Source organism: Ranitomeya imitator, chromosome 1 (assembly GCF_032444005.1).
Source record: "Ranitomeya imitator isolate aRanImi1 chromosome 1, aRanImi1.pri, whole genome shotgun sequence".
NCBI lineage: Eukaryota > Metazoa > Chordata > Amphibia > Anura > Dendrobatidae > Ranitomeya > Ranitomeya imitator.
Window position 1 is genome coordinate 1251528160 of NC_091282.1, and position 22297 is coordinate 1251550456.

The window sequence follows — 22297 nt, forward strand, 5'->3', positions numbered from 1 at the left end:
TGCCCGGAACCAGCTGACGGTACTGGAACCAGGATGGGGAGCAGAAGGTACAAGAGCAAAAGACACTGCCGAGAACCAGCTGACGGTGCTGGAACCAGGTGGTGGACCTGAAGGCCCACAGGAGAGGAGAGAACAGCTAGGCCGCGAGGCAGCCTCAGTTACCGAACCCCAACAGTCCTACAGGGGGAGCTGGGCCTACTGGCACTACAGAACCAGCCTTGACTACCAGTTCACGCAGCCCACATAGGAAGCTCCTAAACTGGAGGCACCCTGGAGTTGGCTAACCCGACCGCACCACGACGAGGCAAGCATAGGCGTCTCAGTGAACTTGACACAACCCGGAAACAGCTGACGGTGCTGAAACCAGGCTTGGCACGAGGGAGTACCTGTGACAAGAACACTGCCGAGAACCAGCTGGCGGTGCTGGAACCCAGATGCGTTGCCCCAGTGTGCAAGAGCCAATGGCACGACCGAGGACCAGCTGGCGGTGCTGGAACCCGGTTACTAAGCTGTAGGTGCCCGCGCTTAAAAGCACTACCAAGGACTGCCTGACGTTGGCGGAACTCGGATACCCAGGAGGAGGCACCTAAGCCAAAGGCTCGGCCCGGAACCAGCTGACGGTGCTGGAACCAGGTGGTGGACCCGAAGGCCCACAGGAGAGGAGAGAACAGCTAGGCCGCGAGGCAGCCGCAGTTACCGAACCCCAACAGTCCTACAGGGGGAGCTGGGCCTACTGGCACTACAGAACTAGCCTTGACTACCAGTTCACGCAGCCCACATAGGAAGCTCCTAAACTGGAGGCACCATGGAGTTGGCTAACCCGACCGCACCACGACGGGGCAAGCATAGGCATCTCAGTGAGCTTGACACAACCCGGAAACAGCTGACGGTGCTGAAACCAGGCTTGGCACGAGGGAGTACCTGTGTCAAGAACACTGCCGAGAACCAGCTGGCGTTGCTGGAACCCAGATGCGTTGCCCCAGTGTGCAAGAGCCAATGGCACGACCGAGGACCAGCTGGCGGTGCTGGAACCCGGTTACTAAGCTGTAGGTGCCCGCGCTTAAAAGCACTACCAAGGACCGCCTGACGTTGGCGGAACTCGGATACCCAGGAAGAGACACCTAAGCCAAAGGCTCGGCCTGGAACCAGCTGACGGTGCTGGAACCAGGTGGTGGACCCGAAAGCCCACAGGAGAGGAGAGAACAGCTAGGCCGCGAGGCAGCCGCAGTTACCGAACCCCAACAGTCCTACAGGGGGAGCTGGGCCTACTGGCACTACAGAACCAGCCTTGACTACCAGTTCACGCAGCCCACATAGGAAGCTCCTAAACTGGAGGCACCCTGGAGTTGGCTAACCCGACCGCACCACGACGGGGCAAGCATAGGCGTCTCAGTGAGTTTGACACAACCCGGAAACAGCTGACAGTGCTGAAACCAGGCTTGGCACGAGGGAATACCTGTGACAAGAACACTGCCGAGAACCAGCTGGCGGTGCTGGAACCCAGATGCGTTGCCCCAGTGTGCAAGAGCCAATGGCACGACCGAGGACCAGCTGGCGGTGCTGGAACCCGGTTACTAAGCTGTAGGTGCCCGTGCTTAAAAGCACTACCAAGGACCGCCTGACGTTGGCGGAACTCGGATACCCAGGAGGAGGCACCTAAGCCAAAGGCTCAGCCCGGAACCAGCTGACGGTGCTGGAACCAGGTGGTGGACCCGAAGGCCCACAGGAGAGGAGAGAACAGCTAGGCCGCGAGGCAGCCGCAGTTACCGAACCCCAACAGTCCTACAGGGGGAGCTGGGCCTACTGGCACTACAGAACCAGCCTTGACTACCAGTTCACGCAGCCCACATAGGAAGCTCCTAAACTGGAGGCACCATGGAGTTGGCTAACCCGACCGCACCACGACGGGGCAAGCATAGGCGTCTCAGTGAGCTTGACACAACCCGGAAACAGCTGACGGTGCTGAAACCAGGCTTGGCACGAGGGAGTACCTGTGTCAAGAACACTGCCGAGAACCAGCTGGCGGTGCTGGAACCCAGATGCGTTGCCTATTAAAGATTGTCTTCCTAGAGCCCCAACTAGCGGTGCTGGAGCAAAGGGTAAGCAGGGGGAGCAGAGTGTAGGCCGAAGCCTGCACTGGAGGCAGCTTTGTGTCAGCATTGCGTTTGCAGGACACGGCTACACAGTGTGGGAACAGCTGGCGTTGCTGAACCCCACTAACACAATGGCGGGTGTTTTTCTCTGTGCAGCTAGCACTTGCGGGCAAAAACTAGCGATGTTAGAGCCCGTGGTGAAGCGGGAGGAGGAGGAGGAGAGGAGCAGAGTGTAGGCCGAAGCCTAGTTGAACCAATTTCAAAGGAAACCTTTAACCCCCCCTCAGGTGTTACAAAGTACAAGAGACACACCTTGTGCAGTATTAATGCTGCACAAGTGAAAGGTTGCTCTATTAATTTGTCTACTTGCACACGCTGAATGAAAGACGTACACAATTTTGCCCATTCTACAGTCAAACTGTAGTGGATGCGTGACTTGGCTTTTTAAGGAGACGCAGCACAGGTGTCCCAAATAACGCCTTGGTGCTTGGCGCAGCTTCCTGAGCGTTGTTATTTGCTGTACAGGAGTCAGCACTCTTGTGTTATCCCTTGGCAATGCCCTGTTAGAGCTGCCCGTCTTATGACCTCATTTCATGTTGGCCGGTGCGGTTAACGATGGCCATAAATCCCAGACCCACAGTGCCTTTTCCTAAAGTCACACTGCGGTGCTGGGATTCGTGGCCTTGTGCAGTAAATATGTTCGCCGCTCACACATGTCCTTACACCTGCTTCAGACTGGGCGGCCTCAGCTGATCCCTTATCGCATGCCGCGGCCATGAGGCCGCACAGTCAGAAGAAGGCGGAAGGAGGGGAGTGAAGACAGGGGAACATATGCACTGCACATGCCCATCAATCACACCCTCGCTGTCCAAAAAAATAAGACACCGAGGGGCGTTGTTTCGAGCAGGGCAGACGCACAGGCGCAGCCAGCTAACCAATGATGTCAAAAGACGGGCAGCGCTAACAAGGGTGGTGCTGCGTATCATTAGAAAGGAAAGTCACACCTCAGGGACAGTGGAATGGTCTCAATGAGACACATTTTGTACGTGTTGAGTTCCACGTGGGCAAGGAGAAAAAGTCAGCCACCTTGTACAAATGCAGCAGTACTGCTGTACAAGGTGGCTGTTTTACATAGAAACACCTGGGGGTGGGGGGCAGGCTCCCTTCAATTTCAGTTCATGTGCCTGCGTGGCGTTTGCAGGTCACGTTGCAAGCTACACAGCAGGGGAACAGCTGGCGTTGCTGAACCCCACTGACACATTGACTGGTGTTTTTCTCTGTGCAGCTCGCATGTCCGGGCAAAAACTGGCGGTGTTAGAGCCCAGGGTCAGCAGGAGGAGGAGAGGAGCAGAGTGTAGGCCGAAGCCTGCACTGGTGGCAGCTTTTGGTCAGTTGTGCCAGCGTGGCTTGTGCTGGACACGATGCCGGCTACACAGCGGGGGAACAGCTGGCGGTGCTGAACCCCACTGACACAATTGTGGGTGTTTTTCTCTGTGCAGCTAGCATGTCCGGGCAGAAACTGGCGGTGTTTGAGCCCAGGGTCAGCAGGAGGAGGAGAGGAGCAGAGTGTAGGCCGAAGCCTGCACTGGTGGCAGCTTTTGGTCAGTTGTGCCAGCGTGGCTTGTGCTGGACACGATGCCGACTACACAGCAGGGGAACAGCTGGCAGTGCTGAACCCCACTAACACATTGACTGGTGTTTTTCTCTGTGCAGCTAGCAGTTCCGGGCAAAAGCTAGCGGTGTTTGAGCCCAGGGTCAGCAGGAGAGGAGCAGAGTGTAGGCCGAAGCCTAGTTGAACCAATTTCAAAGGTTACCTTTAACCCCCCCTCAGGTGTTGCAAGGTACAAGAGCCACACCTTGTGCAGCATTAATGCTGCCCAAGTAAAAGGTTGCTCTATTTAATTTGCTCCTTGCACACGCTGAATAAAACACGTACACTATTTAGCCCACTATACTGTCAAACAGTAGTGGAGGCGTGACTTGTCTTTTTAAGGAGATGCAGCACAGGTGTCAAAATTTACACCTAGCTGCTGGGCGCAGATTCCTGAGCGTTGTTATTTGCTGTACAGGAGTCTGCGCTATTGTGATCCCTTGGCCATGCGCTGTGAGCGCTTCCTGTCTTCTGACCTCATTTCATGTCGGCCGTTGCGGTTAGCGATGGACATGAATCCCAGACCCACAGTGTGTTTTCAAAAAATCACACTGCGTGGCTGGGATTCATGGCCTTGTGCAGTAAATAGGTTTGCCGCTCACACATGTCCTTACACCTGCTTCAGACTGGGCGGCCTCAGCTGATCCCTTATCGCCTACCACGGCCAGGAGGCCGCACAGTCTGAAGAAGGCGGAAGGAGATGAGTTAAGACAGGCGAACATATGCACTGCTCGTGCCCATAAACCACACCCTCGCTGACAAAATAAATATGACAACGAGGGGCGTTGTTTATAGCAGGGCGGATGCACAGGCGCAGCCAGCTAACCATGATGACAAAAGACGGGAAACGCTACCAAGGGGGGTGCTGCGTATCATTAGAAAGGAAAGTCACACCTCAGGGACAGTGGAATGGTCTCAATGAGACACATTTTGTACGTGTTGAGTTCAACGTGGGCAAGGAGAAAAAGTCAGCCACCTTGTACAAATGCAGCAGTACTGCTGTACTAGGTGGCTGTTATACATAGAAACACCTGGGGGGGTGGGGCCAGGTTCCCTTTAATTTCAGTTCATGTGCCTGCGTGGCGTTTGCAGGTCACGTTGCCGGCTACACAGCAGGGGAACAGCTGGCGTTGCTGAACCCCACTAACACATTGGCTGGTGTTTTTCTCTGTGCAGCTAGCACTTCCGGGCAAAAACTAGCGGTGTTTGAGCCCAGGGTCAGCAGGAGGAGGAGAGGAGCAGAGTGTAGGCCGAAGCCTGCACTGGTGGCAGCTTTTGTTCTGTTGTGCCAGCGTGGCTTGTGCTGGACACGTTGCCGACTACACAGCAGGGGAACAGCTGGCGGTGCTGAACCCCACTGACACATCACCTAGTGTTTTTTCTGTGTAGACAACACTTCCAGGTGGCAACTGACAGTGTTGAAACCCAGGGAATCAAAGAGGAGCAGAGTGTAGGCCGAAGCCTGCAGTGGAGCAAGTTGAAAGGGAACCTTTAACCCCCCCCCCCCGGGCATTTGTTGCTGAAAGAGCCATCTTGTACAGCAGTAATACTGCACATGGAAAATGGTGGCTCCGAAAATTATGCTCCTTGCAAACGCTGAAGTACACACTCATATAATGTGTCCCCTCACACCGTCAAACCATCCTGGAAGTGGGACTTTCCTTTGTAATGTGACACAGCACAGCCGTCATTCCAACCCCCTTGGTGCCGGGCGCCACCTCCTCAACGTTGTTTGGTTCTGTCACGGAGCCCGCGCTGTAATGTTATCCCTTGGCCATGCACAGTTAGCGGTGGCCGTCTTCTGACATCATGTAGGTGTCAGGCTGGCAGTGCCTGTGCGTCCAAGCTGCCCGAGATCAAACCTTGCAGTGTCATCTAATGTAGTACCACTGCGGGCCAGGGATCCATGGGCATGCGCAGTGCATATCATCGCCTCTCACTCACCTCCTTCCTGCTTCTTCAGACTGTGCGGCGTCACGGCCGTGGCATGCTATTAGGGATCAGCTGACGCCGCCTAGTCTGAAGAAGCGTGAAGAAGGGGAGTGAGAGGCTAGTAGATGCACTGCGCATGGCCATGGATACCAGGCCCACTGTGGGATCACATTAGACGACACTGCGAGGTGTGATTTCGGGCAGCGTGGACGCACAGGCGCAGCCAGGACGACAACAAATGATGTCAGAGGACGGGCAGCGCAAACTGTGCATGGCCAAGGGATAACATAACAGCGCAGGGTCCATGACGGAATCAAACAACGCTAAGGAGGCAGCGCACGGTGCCAAGGGGGTAGCAATGAAGGCTGTGCTGCGTCACATTACAAAGGAAAGTCCCACCTCCGGGACGGTTGGACGGTGTGAGGGGACACATTACATGAGTGTGTAGTTCAGCGTGCTGCACATGGTGGCTCTTTCAGTAACAAACGCCTGGGGGGGGGGGGACAGGTCCCCTTACATTTTAGTTGTGCCAGCGTGGCGGTCGCATGACACGTTGCCGGATACACAGCTGGGGATCAGCTGACGTTACTGAACCCCAATAACAGAGGAGCGACTGTTGACTGTGCACACAGCACTTCCAGGCACCAACTGGCGGTGTTAGAGCCCAGGGACAGCAGGAGGAGCAGATTGGAGGTATTGCCGCACACACAGCTGGGGATCAGCTGACGTTACTGAACCCCAAAAACAGAGGAGCGACTGTTGACTGTGCACACATCACTTCCAGGCACCAACTGGCGGTGTTAGAGCCCAGGGACAGCAGGAGGAGCAGATTGGAGGTATTGCCGCACACACAGCTGGGGATCAGCTGACGTTACTGAACCCCAATAACAGAGGAGCGACTGTTGACTGTGCACACAGCACTTCCAGGCACCAACTGGCGGTGTTAGAGCCCAGGGACAGCAGGAGGAGCAGAGGAACAGAGTGTAGGCCGAAGCCTGATTGTAGCAAGTTGAAAGGGAACCTTTAACCCCCCCCCAAGACGTTTGTAGCTGAAAGAGCCATCTTGTGCATCACTAACGATGCAAAAGGAATTTAATTATGCTCCTTGCAAACACCGAAGTAAACACTAAAAATGTGTCCCCTTATACCGTTAAACCGTCCCGGAGGTGCGAATTTCCTCCGTAATGGGACACAGCACAGCTGACATTCCTATCCCCTTGGTGCCGTGCGCTGCCTCCTCAGCGTTGTTTTAAGCTGTCACGGAGCCTGCGCTGTTCTGTTAGCCCTTGGCCATGCCCAATTAGCGCTGCCTGTCTTCTGACATAATTTGGTGTCAGGCTGTTACTGCCTGTGCGTCCACGCTGCTCAAGATCCCACCTCGCAGTCTCGTCCAACGTAATCCCACTGCGGGCCTTGGAACCATGGACATGCACAGTGCATATCCTCGACTCTCACTCCCCTCCTTCCCTCTTCTTCACACTGTGCGGTGTCACGGCCGTGGCATGCTATTAGGGATCAGCTGACGGCGCACAGTCTAAAGAAGGCGGAGGGAAATGAGCGAGAGCCCGAGGGGAAGATATGCACTGCGCATGGCCATGGATCCCAGGCCCGCAGTGTGACTCAATCAGAAGACACAGCGAGGCGGGATCTCGGGCAGCGCGGCCGCACAGGCGCAGCCAGCCTGACACCAAATTATGTCAGAAGACAGGCAGCGCAAATAGGGCATGCCCAAGGGATAACAGAACAGCGCAGGCTCCGTGACAGCTTAAAACAACGTTGAGGAGGCAGCGCATGGCACCAAGGGGGTAGGAATGACGGCTGTGCTGCGTCACATTGCGAAGGAAAGTCCCAGCTCCGGGACAGTATAACGGTATCAGTGAACACATTTTATAAGTGTTAAGTTCTGCGTGTGCAAGGAGCTAAAAAAAAAGAGCTACCTTTTCCTTGTGCAGCATTACTGCTGCACAAGATGGCTCTTTCAGTAACAAACGACGGGACAGTTGTGTCGCTCCCTCCTCTGGACGGAGCTCTTCCTCCTCCATTGACTCCTCTTCATCCTCCTCACAAATTGGCCCCTGCGTACCCCTTTGTGAGGAACCACGTGGCGCTGACTCTCCAGAAGCTGATGGAAAAGGTGACTCCTCATCTTCCACCTCTTCCACAACATCATCCCTTAACCCTTGCAAAGTTTGCTGAAGCAGGCAGATAAGGGGGACAGTCATGCTGACTAGTGCATCATCTGCACTTGCCATCCGCGTGGAATAATCAAAAGGACGCAAAACCTGGCAGACGTCCTTCATAGTGGCCCACTCTGTGATTGTGAAGTCTGATCTGCGCTGACTGCGACTTCTTTGTGCCTGATGCAGCTGGTACTCCATAACTGCTTGCTGCTGCTCACACAAACGCTCCAACATATGTAACGTGGAATTCAACCGGGTAGGTAGGTCACATATGATGCGGTGTTCCGGAAGGTGGAATCGGCGCTGCAGAGCAGCAATGCGGGATCTGGCCAAGCTGGAACGCCGCAAGTGAGCACACTCTAGGCGGACCTTGTGCAGCAGGGCATCAAGATCCGGATAGTCCCTCAGAAAACTCTGCACAACCAAATTGAGCACATCTGCCAGACATGGGATGTGAGTGAGGTTGCCAAGGGCCAAAGCTGCCACCAGATTTCGGCCATTGTCACACACTACCATGCCTGGCTGGAGATTCGCTGGCAGTAACCACACATCGCTCTCCTGCTTGATGGCATTCCAGAGCTCCTGCGCTGTGTGGCTTCAATGCCCCAATGAAACTAGTTTCAAGACGGCCTGCTGACGTTTGGCCACGGCTGTGCTCATGTCGGTCATAGGTAAACGTTCACGGGTCCATGTGGAGGTGGACTGTGACGGATCCTGCAGAGAGGAATCTGAGGAACTGGTGTAAGAGGAGGAGTCGATGCGTACAGACTGGATTCCTGCAATCCTTGGAGTGGGCAGGACACGTCCTGCGCCACTCGCACGATCTGTACCTGGCTCAACAACATTAACCCAATGGGCAGTGAGGGAAACATATCGCCCCTGTCCATGCTGACTGGTCCACGCATCGGTGGTGAGGTGGACCTTGCTACTGACGGCGTTCAGTAGCGCATGTTTTATGTTTGCCTCAACATGCCTGTGCAGGGCAGGGACAGCCTGCCTGCTGAAGTAAAAGCGGCTGGGCACCTTGTACTGTGGGACTGCCAATGCCATCAAGTCACGGAAGCTGTCAGTCTCCACCAGCCTGAACGAGAGCATTTCCAGGGACAACAGTTTGGCAATGCCTGCATTCAGAGCCTGTGCTCGGGGGTGGTTGGCCGAGAATGCCCGCCTTTTCTCCCATGCCTGTACTACCGATGGCTGTAGAGTAGACTGGGAGTGTGAGGATGACTGGGAAGGTGGTGCTGTGGGTGGAAATACACTAGGTCTCTGGACAACAGTGGAGGAAGAGGCAACACGAGATGAAGAGGTGGTAGCTGCCGCTGTTGGTTGGCCTACGTCTTCACTGTGTTTCTGTAACTCCACCGCGTGCCTGGTCCGCACATGTTTCCACATATTTGTGGTATTGAGGTTGCTGACACTTTTACCTCTTTTTACTTTCTGATGACACAGCTTGCATTTGACAAAACAAATGTCATCTGCAACTGTGTCAAAAAAGGACCAGGCACTGCAAGTCTTGGGAGCGCCCTTTTTGGCTTTGGAAAGAGACAGGCTCCTAACGGGTGCCAAAGTGGAGGCTACAGGCTCCGCAGTCTTCCCCCTCCCTCTCCCTCTTTGGCCCGTAAGGGGAAGCTCTTCCTCAGAGCTGCTCCCACCACCTTCCTGTTCCTCACGCCACGATGGGTCAAGGACCTCATCATCTCCACTACCCTCTGCCACCAACTGCTCCTCCTGGGTAGTCTCGGCAGCACAGTACGCATCAGAAAGCGGCACCTGAGTTTCATCATCAGATGCGTACTGCGCTGTGGTCACCGGAGGCACTGGCCCACCTGCCTCTTCAGAGTCAGAGAGAAAAAGCTGTTGGGCATCACTGCACACTGCCTCTTCTTCCATTTCTCCAATGCTGCTTGGCTGGCCCCCTGTTTCCAAGCCAAGAGATTCAGAGAACAGAAGTAGAGACGGCTCCTGTCCTGGGCTCTCTGACTGCCTGGCCAATTTGGCAGGTGGTGAAGAGACAGATGGCTGCTCTCCAGTGCTCTGTGCCTGAGAGGATGTGGCACTAACTGAATTCGATGCCGAGGCGTTAGCTGCCATCCACCCGACAACGGCTTCAATTTGGTCTTCATGCAGCAGCGGTGCACGGCGCTCTCCGACAAAGCTGCGCATGAAGGACTGTTCCCTGCTGAAACTGAGTGACGACGAGTCACCGGCGCCCGCAGCAGGCACAGAATCACCACGTCCTCTCCCTGCTCCTCTCCCTGCTCCGCGCCCACGCCCACGTGCCTTACTCCCTGCCCTCTTCATCTTGGTTGACAGATAAAGATAAGCAGAAAAGTACTAAGGCCTTAGCGTGCTTATTCCTGAAATGCTCCTCCTAACAGGTGTAAGAAACACTAATGTTGTAAAGTGTGGACTAAACTTTATTATTTTTCAAATGTGGCCTACACAAGTGTTAAGTTGTGTTTGGTGAACTTAACTTTTTTTTTGGTGCAGATCGGGCTACAGAGCTAGTTTAAATCACACGGAGACCGTGCAGACAGCCGTAAACGGCGCTGCAAGGCCAAAAAACCCTCCTCTAGGTTATCCTATGTAGTGTTTTTCCACTATTTAGCTGGAGACGGGTGGAAAGACACTAATAGGAATTTTTTTTTAAAAATTTTAAACAGGCTGCACTATTTGAAAAAAAGGAAATTGTTTTTCAAGGTATGAGGCAGTAACGCACCCTGAGCTGAATCCAACCGGCTATAGCTGCACACAGACTACAGGGCGAGCTGCGCTCACACAGAGACCGTGCAGACAGCCGTAAACGGCGCTGCAAGGCCAAAAAACCCTCCTCTAGGTTATCCTATGTAGTATTTTTCCACTATTTAGCTGGAGACGGGTGGAAAGACACTAATAGGATTTTTTTTTTTTTTAATTTTAAACAGGCTGCACTATTTGAAAAAAAAGGAAATTGTTTTTCAAGGTATGAGGCAGTAACGCACCCTGAGCTGAATCCAACCGGCTAGAGCTGCACACAGACTACAGGGCGAGCTGCGCTCACACAGAGACCGTGCAGACAGCCGTAAACGGCGCTGCTAGGCCCAATAAACCCCCTCTAGGTTATCCTATGTAGTGTTTTTCCACAATTTAGCTGGAGACGGGTGGAAAAACACTAATAGGGAATTTTTTTTTAAATTTTTAAACAGGCTGCACTATTTGAAAGAAAGGAAAATTTTTCTCAAGGTATGAGGCAGTAACGAACCCTGAGCTGAATCCTACCGGCTATGGCTGCACACAGACTACAGGGCGAGCTGGGCTCACACGGAGACCGTGCAGACAGCCGTAAACGGCGCTGCAAGGCCCAAAAACCCCCCTCTAGGTTATCCTATGTAGTGTTTTTCCACAATTTAGCTGGAGACGGGTGGAAAAACACTAATAGGAAATTTGAGAAAAAATGTGCAGCAGGCTGCACTATGAGCAAAAAAGGACAACTGTGTGAGGCAGTGTGAACCCCCCCTGAGCTGAATACAACCGGGTATATGGCTGCACACAGACTACAGAGTGAGCTGCACACACACACACACACACACACACAGAGACCTTGCAGAACGCTGTTAAAACAGCGCTGCAAGGCAAGAGCAAGGTGAACAGTGAAGAACACACAGCGTTTTGCTAAATTAGCCTTTGGAAAGGAAAATAAAGCAATTAGCTAGCTCAACTGGCCCTCAGTTAGAACACAGTGTCCTGTCCCTAACTGAAATCACAGCAGAGTGAGCGCAAAATGGCGGCAGCGTTTTTTATAGTGCAGAGTGACATCATTTCAGCAGCCAATCACAGCCTTGCCAGTACTTACATGCCCACCATGCTAAACAGGATGTGCCCACACTTCCAATCATTCCTCATTGGCTGCTGCGTGCAGTTTGAATTCTGGGAACTTCCGATTCCGGTATCCGATACGCGGGAAGTATCGGAATTCGGTATCGGAATTCCGATACCGCAAATATCGGCCGATACCCGATACTTGCGGTATCGGAATGCTCAACACTACTGAGGATGAAATGCAGAAAAAAAAGACAAATCAATGCCCAGCTTGGCACAAAAGGCCCGTCAAAACCTAGAAACAAACTGGGAACCTCTGTCGGACACAATATTCTCCGGAATACCATGCAAACAGACCACATGCTGAAAAAACAACGGAACCAAATCAGAAGAAGGTAATTTAGGCAAAGGCACCAAATGAACCATCTTAGAGAATCGGTCACAAACAACCCAGATAACCGACATCCTCTGGGAAACAGGAAGATCGGAAATAAAATCCATAGAAATATGCGTCCAGGGTCTTTCAGGGACCGGCAAAGGCAAAAGCAACCCACTAGCACGGGAGCAACAAGGCTAGGTCCGCGCACAAGTCCCACAGGTCTGCACAAAAGAACGCACATCACGTGACAAAGAAGGCCACCAAAAGGACCTACCAACCAAGTCTCTGGTACCAAAAATGCCAGGATGACCAGCCAACACGGAACAGTGAACCTCAGAAATCACTCTACTAGTCCATATGTCAGGAAAAAACAGTTTCCCCACATGACAACGGTCAGGTTTGTCAGCCTGAAATTCCTGAAGAACCCGTCGTAAATCAGGAGAAATGGCAGAAAGGACCACCCCTTCTTTCAGAATACTGACCGGTTCCAAGACCTCAGGAGAATCAGGCAAAAAACTCCTAGAGAGGGCATCAGCCTTAATATTCTTAGAACCCGGAAGGTACGAGACCACGAAATCAAAATGAGAAAAAAACAAGGATAATCGAGCCTGTCTAGGATTCAACTGTTTGGCAGACTCGAGGTAAATCAGATTCTTATGATCGGTCAAGACCACAATACGGTGCTTAGCACCCTCAAGCCATTGTCACCACTCCTCAAATGCCCACTTCCTAGCCAACAACTCCCGATTGCCGACATCAAAATTGCGTTCAGCAGGCGAAAACTTACGGGAAAAGAAGGCACACGGTTTAATTAAGGAACCAACAGGATCCCTCTGAGACAAAACAGCCCCTGCCCCAATCTCAGAAGCGTCAACCTCAACCTGAAACGGAAGAGAAACATCCGTTTGACGCAAGACTGGAGCAGAAGTAAAACGACGTTTAAGTTCCTGAAAGGCAGAGACAGCCGCAGGGGACCAATTCGCCACATCAGCGCCCTTCTTCGTCAAATCAGTCAAGGGTTTAACCATGCTGGAAAAATTAGCAATGAAACGGCGATAAAAATTAGCAAAACCCAAAAATTTCTGAAGGCTCTTCACGGATGTGGGCTGAATCCAATCATGAATGGCCTGAACCTTAACTGGATCCATCTCTATAGACGAGGGAGAAAAAATAAAGCCCAAAAAGGAGACCTTTTGCACCCCAAAAAGACACTTAGACCCTGTCACAAACAAGGCATTGTCACGAAGGATCTGAAATACCATCCTGACCTGCTGCACATGAGACTCCCAATCATCGGAAAAAATCTAAATATCGTCCAAATATACAATCAAGAATTTATCAAGATAATTCCGGAAGATATCATGCATGAAGGACTGAAAAACAGATGGAGCATTAGAGAGTACGAATGGCATCACAAGGTATTCAAAATGGCCTTCGGGCGTGTTAAACGCAGTTTTCCATTCATCACCCTGCTTAGTACGAACAAGATTATAAAGCCCCCCGGAGGTCAATCTTAGTAAACCAACTAGCTCCCTTAATCCTAGCAAACAAATCGGAAAGCAAAGGTAACGGGTATTGAAACTTGACCGTAATCTTATTCAAGAGGCGATAATAAATACAGGGTTTTAACGAACCATCTTTTTTAGCAACAAAAAAGAACCCCGCTACCAATGGTGAAGAAGATGGCTAAATATGCCATTTCTCCAAAGACTCCTTAATATAGCTCCGCATGGCGGCATGTTCAGGTACAGACAGGTTGAAAAGTTGGCCCTTAAGAAACTTACAGCCTGGAATCAAGTCAATAGCACAATCGCAGTCCCTGTGCGGTGGAAGGAAACTGGACTTGGGCTCAACGAATACATCCTGAAAATCAGACAAAAACTCCGGAATTTCAGAAGAGGAAGAAGGGGCGATAGACATCAGAGAAACATCATTATGAACCCCCTGACAACCCCAACTAGTCACAGACATGGACTTCCAATCCAAAACAGGATTATGTACCTGTAACCATGGAAATCCCAGCACAATAGCATCATGCAAATTATGCAACACCAGAAATCGACAATCTTCCTGATGGGCTGGTGCCATGCACATGGTCACCTGTGTCCAAAACTGGGGCTTATTTTTAGCCAAGGGTGTAGCATCAATGCCCCTTAAAGGAATAGGGTTCTGCAAAGGCTGCAAGGGAAAACCACAATGCCTAGCAAAGTTAAAGTCCATTAAGTTCAAGGCAGCGCCTGAATCCACAAACGCCATGACAGAAAGTGATGACAATGAACAGATCAAGGACACAGATAACAGAAATTTAGGTTGTACAATACTGATGGTAAATGAACTGGCGATCCTCTTTGTCCGCTTAGGGCACACAGAAATTACATGGGAAGCTGTTATGACCTGGTGGTTAGGACAATAATGGACCTGGTGGTTAAGAGCACACGGAATGACCTGATAGTTACAAATAATATAGGACGAGCTCTGAGACGTGGGAACTCTGCTGACCGCAATCCCTAATCCTATCACACACACTAGAAATAGCCGTGGATTGCTCCTAACACTCCCTATGCAACTCGACACAGCCTAAGGAACTAGCTAGCCCTGAAGATAGAAAAATAAGCCTACCTTGCCTCAGAGTAATTCCCCAAAGGAAAAGGCAGCCCCCCACATAAAGATGAAAATACAAACACAGAGATGAAATAGATTTAGCAAAGTGGGGCCCGACTTACTGAACAGACTGAGGATAGGAAAGGTAACTTTGCGGTCAGCACAAAAAACTACAAAAAGACCACGCAGAGGGCGCAAAAGACCCTCCGCACCGACTCACGGTGCGGAGGCACTCCCTCTGCGTCCCAGAGCTTCCAGCAAGCAAGACAAAAATCAAAATAGCAAGCTGGACAGAAAAATAGCAAACTAAAGAAAAACAAGCAGGAACTTAGCTTCTGCTGGGAAGACAGGTCACAGGAGTGAACTAGACCAATACTGGAACATTGACAGGTGGCATGGAGCAATGATCTAAGTGGAGTTAAATAGAGCAGCCAGCTAACGAATTAACCTCGTCACCTGTGGAAGGAAACTCAGAAGCCGCAGCCCCACTCACAACCAACAGAGGAAGCCCATGGACAGAACCAGCCGAAGTACCATTCATGACCACAGGAGGGAGCTTGACAACAGAATTCACAACAGTACCCCCCCTTGAGGAGGGGTCACCGAACCCTCACCAGAGCCCCCAGGCCGACCAGGACGAGCCAAATGAAAGGCTCGAACCAGATCGGCAGCATGAACATCGGAGGCAAAGACCCAGAAATTATCCCAGGAATTATCTTCCTGACCATAACCCTTCCACTTGACCAGGTACTGGAGTTTCCGTCTCGAAATACGAGAATCCAAAATCTTCTCCACCACGTACTCCAACTCCCCCTCAACCAACACCGGGGCAGGAGGATCAACGAATGGAACCACAGGCGCCACGTATCTCCGCAACAACGACCTATGGAATACATTATGGATGGCAAAAGAAGCTGGAAGGGTCAAACGAAACAACACAGGATTGAGAACCTCAGAAATCTTATACGGACCAATGAAACGAGGCTTAAACTTAGGAGAGGAAACCTTCATAGGAACATAACGAGACAACAACCAAACCAAATCCCCAACACGAAGTCGGGGACCCACACAGCGCCGGCGGTTAGCGAAACGTTGAGCCTTCTCCTGGGACAATGTTAAATTGTCCACCACATGAGTCCAAATCTGCTGCAACCTATCCACCACAGTATCTACACCAGGACAGTCCGAAGACTCAACCTGCCCTGAAGAGAAACGAGGATGGAAACCAGAATTGCAGAAAAACGGCGAAACCAAAGTAGCCGAGCTGGCCCGATTATTAAGGGCGAACTCAGCCAAAGGCAAGAAGGACACCCAATCATCCTGATCAGCAGAAACAAAGCATCTCAGATATGTTTCCAAAGTCTGATTAGTTCGTTCGGTTTGGCCATTTGTCTGAGGATGGAAAGCCAAGGAAAAAGACAAATCAATGCCCATCCTAGCACAAAAGGCTCGCCAAAACCTCGAAACAAACTGGGAACCTCTGTCCGAAACGATGTTCTCTGGAATGCCATGTAAACGAACCACATGCTGGAAAAACAATGGCACCAAATCAGAGGAGGAAGGCAATTTAGACAAGGGTACCAAATGGACCATCTTAGAGAAGCGATCACAAACCACCCAAATGACCGACATCTTTTGAGAGACAGGGAGATCCGAAATAAAATCCATAGAGATATGCGTCCAGGGCCTCTTCGGGACCGGCAAGGGCAAAAGCAACCCACTGGCACGAGAACAGCAGGGCTTAGCCCGAGCACAAGTCCCACAGGACTGCACAAAATAACGCACATCCCGCGACAAAGACGGCCACCAAAAGGATCTAGCCACCAAATCTCTGGTACCAAAGATTCCAGGATGACCAGCCAACACCGAACAATGAACCTCAGAGATAACTCTACTAGTCCATTTATCAGGGACAAACAGTTTCTCCGCTGGGCAACGGTCAGGTCTATCAGCCTGAAATTTTTGCAGCACCTGCCACAAATCAGGGGAGATGGCAGACAAAATTACCCCCTCTTTGAGAATACCCGCCAGCTCAGGAACACCCGGAGAGTCGGGCACAAAACTCCTTGACAGGGCATCAGCCTTCACATTCTTAGAGCCTGGAAGGTACGAAACCACAAAATCAAAGCGGGAGAAAAATAGCGACCAACGAGCCTGTCTAGGATTCAACCGTTTGGCAGACTCGAGATAAGTCAAATTCTTGTGATCCGTCAAGACCACCACGCGATGCTTGGCTCCTTCAAGCCACTGACGCCACTCCTCGAATGCCCACTTCATGGCCAACAACTCTCGATTGCCAACATCATAATTGCGCTCAGCAGGCGAAAACTTTCTAGAAAAGAAGGCACATGGTTTCATCACCGAGCCATCAGAACTTCTTTACGACAAAACAGCCCCTGCTCCAATCTCAGAAGCATCAACCTCGACCTGAAACGGGAGCGAAACATCTGGCTGGCACAACACTGGGGCAGAAGAAAAACGACGCTTCAACTCCTGAAAAGCTTCCACAGCCGCAGAAGACCAATTGACCACATCAGCACCCTTCTTGGTCAAATCAGTCAACGGTTTAGCAACACTAGAAAAATTACTGATGAAGCGACGATAAAAATTAGCAAAGCCCAGAAACTTTTGCAGACTCTTCACAGATGTCGGCTGAGTCCAATCAATAAATGGCATGGACTTTAACAGGGTCCATCTCGATAGTAGAAGGGGAAAAAATGAAACCCAAAAATGAAACCTTCTGAACTCCAAAGAGACACTTTGACCCCTTCACAAACAAAGAATTCGCACGAAGGACCTGGAACACCATTCTGACCTGCTTCACGTGAGACTCCCAATCATCCGAAAAGACCAAAATATCATCCAAATATACAATCAGGAATTTATCCAGGTACTCTCGGAAGATGTCATGCATAAAGCACTGAAATACTGATGGAGCATTGGAAAGCCCGAATGGCATAACCAGGTACTCAAAATGGCCCTCGGGCGTATTAAATGCTGTTTTCCATTCATCGCCCTGTTTAATACGCACAAGATTATACGCACCACGAAGATCTATCTTGGTGAACCAACAAGCCCCCTTAATCCGAGCAAATAAATCAGACAGCAGCGGCACAGGATACTGAAATTTGACTGTGATCTTATTAAGAAAGCGGTAATCAATATAAGGTCTCAAAGAACCATCCTTCTTGGCCACAAAAAAGAAACCTGCTCCCAATGGTGACGACGACGGGCGAATATGACCCTTCTCCAAGGATTCCTTTACATAACTCCGCATAGCGGCGTGCTCTGGCACAGATAAATTGAACAGTCGGCCCTTAGGAAACTTACTACCAGGAATCAAATTGATAGCACAATCGCAATCCCTATGAGGAGGTAGGGCACTGGATTTGGGCTCATCAAATACATCCCGGTAATCCGACAAAAACTCCGGGACTTCAGAAGGGGTGGATGACGAAATAGACAAAAATGGAACATCACCATGTACCCCCTGACAACCCCAGCTGGACACAGACATTGATTTCCAATCCAATACTGGATTATGGACCTGTAGCCATGGCAACCCCAAAACGACCACATCATGCAGATTATGCAACACCAAAAAGCGAATATCCTCCTGATGTGCAGGAACCATGCACATGGTCAATTGGGTCCAGTACTGAGGCTTATTCTTGGCCAAAGGCGTAGAATCAATTCCTCTCAAAGGAATAGGATGCTGCAAGGGCTCCAAGAAAAAACCACAGCGCCTAGCAAACTCCAAGTCCATCAAATTCAGGGCAGCGCCTGAATCCACAAATGCCATAACAGAATAGGATGACAAAGAGCAAATCAGAGTAACGGACAAAAGAAATTTCGACTGTACCGTACCAATGGTGGCAGACCTAGCGAAACGCTTAGTGCGCTTAGGACAATCGGAGATATCATGAGTGGAATCACCACAGTAAAAACACAGCCCATTCCGACGTCTGTGTTCTTGCCGTTCAGCTCTGGTCAAAGTCCTGTCACATTGCATAGGCTCAGGTCTATGCTCAGATAATACCGCCAAATGGTGCACAGCTTTACGCTCACGCAAGCGTCGATCGATCTGAATGGCCAAAGACATTGACTCATTCAGACCAGCAGGCATGGGAAATCCCACCATGACATCCTTAAGGGCTTCAGAGAGACCCTTTCTGAAAATTGCTGCCAGGGCACATTCATTCCACTGAGTGCGTACAGACCACTTCCTAAACTTCTGACAATATATCTCTACCTCATCCTGACCCCGATACAGAACCAGCAAGATTTTCTCTGCCTGATCCACTGAATTTGGTTCATCATAAAGCAATCCGAGCGCCAGAAAAAACGCATCAACATCACGCAATGCCGGAATCTCTTGGCGCAAGGGAAAATGCCCAGTCTTGAGGGTCGCCACGTAAGAAATAAATAATGATTTTCACTTGTTGAACAGGGTCACCTGAGGAGCGAGGTTTCAAAGCAAGAAACAATTTACAATTATTTTTGAAATTCAGAAACTTAGATCTATCCCCAAAAAACAAATCAGGAATAGGAATCCTAGGCTCTAACATCGGATTCTGAACCACAAAATCTTGAATGTTTTGTACCCTTGCAGTGAGATTATTCATACAAGAGGACAGACCTTGAATGTCCATATCTACACCTGTATCCTGAACCACCCAGAGGTAAAGGGGAAAAGAGAGACAAAACACACTGCAAAGAAAAAAAAATGGTCTCAGAACTTCTCTTATCCCTCTATTGAGATGCATTAGTACTTTGGGCCACCTGTACTGTTATGACCTGGTGGTTAGGACAATAATGGACCTGGTGGTTAAGAGCACACGGAATAACCTGATAGTTACAAATAATATAGGACGAGCTCTGAGACGTGAGAACTCTGCTGACCGCAATCCCTAATCCTATCACACACACTAGAAATAGCCGTGGATTGCTCCTAACGCTCCCTATGCAACTCGACAAAGCCTAAGGAACTAGCTAGCCCTGAAGATAGAAAAATAAGCCTACCTTGCCTCAGAGAAATTCCCCAAAAGAAAAGGCAGCCCCCCACATATAATGACGGTGAGTAAAGACGAAAATACAAACACAGAGATGAAATAGATTTAGCAAAGTGAGGCCCGACTTACTGAACAGACTGAGGATAGGAAAGGTAACTTTGCGGTCAGCACAAAAAACTACAAAAAGACCACGCAGAGGGCACAAAAGACAATCCGCACCGACTCACGGTGCGGAGGCGCTCCCTCTGCGTCCCAGAGCTTCCAGCAAGCAAGACAAAAATCAAAATAGCAAGCTGGACAGAAAAATAGCAAACAAGAGAAAAACAAGCAGGAACTTAGCTTCTGCTGGGAAGACAGGTCACAGGAGTGAACTAGACCAATACTGGAACATTGACAGGTGGCATGGAGCAATGATCTAAGTGGAGTTAAATAGAGCAGCCAGCTAAAGAATTAACCTCGTCAACTGTGGAAGGAAACTCAGAAGCCGCAGCCCCACTCACAACCAACAGAGGAAGCCCATGGACAGAACCAGCCGAAGTACCATTCATGACCACAGGAGGGAGCTTGACAACAGAATTCACAACAGTACCCCCCCCTTGAGGAGGGGTCACCGAACCCTCACCAGAGCCCCCAGGCCGACCAGGACGAGCCAAATGAAAGGCTCGAACCAGATCGGCAGCATGAACATCGGAGGCAAAGACCCAGAAATTATCCCAGGAATTATCTTCCTGACCATAACCCTTCCACTTGACCAGGTACTGGAGTTTCCGTCTCGAAATACGAGAATCCAAAATCTTCTCCACCACGTACTCCAACTCCCCCTCAACCAACACCGGGGCAGGAGGATCAACGAATGGAACCACAGGCGCCACGTATCTCCGCAACAACGACCTATGGAATACATTATGGATGGCAAAAGAAGCTGGAAGGGTCAAACGAAACAACACAGGATTGAGAACCTCAGAAATCTTATACGGACCAATGAAACGAGGCTTAAACTTAGGAGAGGAAACCTTCATAGGAACATAACGAGACAACAACCAAACCAAATCCCCAACACGAAGTCGGGGACCCACACAGCGCCGGCGGTTAGCGAAACGTTGAGCCTTCTCCTGGGACAATGTTAAATTGTCCACCACATGAGTCCAAATCTGCTGCAACCTATCCACCACAGTATCTACACCAGGACTGTCCGAAGACTCAACCTGCCCTGAAGAGAAACGAGGATGGAAACCAGAATTGCAGAAAAACGGCGAAACCAAAGTAGCCGAGCTGGCCCGATTATTAAGGGTGAACTCAGCCAAAGGCAAAAAGGACACCCAATCATCCTGATCAGCAGAAACAAAGCATCTCAGATATGTTTCCAAAGTCTGATTAGTTCGTTCGGTTTGGCCATTTGTCTGAGGATGGAAAGCCGAGGAAAAAGACAAATCAATGCCCATCCTAGCACAAAAGGCTCGCCAAAACCTCGAAACAAACTGGGAACCTCTGTCCGAAACGATGTTCTCTGGAATGCCATGTAAATGAACCACATGCTGGAAAAACAATGGCACCAAATCAGAGGAGGAAGGCAATTTAGACAAGGGTACCAAATGGACCATCTTAGAGAAGCGATCACAAACCACCCAAATGACCGACATCTTTTGAGAGACAGTGAGATCCGAAATAAAATCCATAGAGATATGCGTCCAGGGCCTCTTCGGGACCGGCAAGGGCAAAAGCAACCCACTGGCACGAGAACAGGAGGGCTTAGCCCGAGCACAAGTCCCACAGGACTGCACAGAAGAACGCACATCCCGCGACAAAGACGGCCACCAAAAGGATCTAGCCACCAAATCTCTGGTACCAAAGATTCCAGGATGACCAGCCAACACCGAACAATGAACCTCAGAGATAACTCTACTAGTCCATTTATCAGGGACAAACAGTTTCTCCGCTGGGCAACGGTCAGGTCTATCAGCCTGAAATTTTTGCAGCACCTGCCACAAATCAGGGGAGATGGCAGACAAAATTACCCCCTCTTTGAGAATACCCGCCGGCTCAGGAACACCCGGAGAGTCGGGCACAAAACTCCTTGACAGGGCATCAGCCTTCACATTCTTAGAGCCTGGAAGGTACGAAACCACAAAATCAAAGCGGGAGAAAAATAGCGACCAACGAGCCTGTCTAGGATCCAACCGTTTGGCAGACTCGAGATAAGTCAAATTCTTGTGATCCGTCAAGACCACCATGCGATGCTTGGCTCCTTCAAGCCACTGACGCCACTCCTCGAATGCCCACTTCATGGCCAACAACTCTCGATTGCCAACATCATAATTGCGCTCAGCAGGCGAAAACTTTCTAGAAAAGAAGGCACATGGTTTCATCACTGAGCCATCAGAACTTCTTTGCGACAAAACAGCCCCTGCTCCAATCTCAGAAGCATCAACCTCGACCTGAAACGGGAGCGAAACACCTGGCTGGCACAACACTGGGGCAGAAGAAAAACGACGCTTCAATTCCTGAAAAGCTTCCACAGCCGCAGAAGACCAATTGACCACATCAGCACCCTTCTTGGTCAAATCAGTCAACGGTTTAGCAACACTAGAAAAATTACTGATGAAGCGACGATAAAAATTAGCAAAGCCCAGGAACTTTTGCAGACTCTTCAC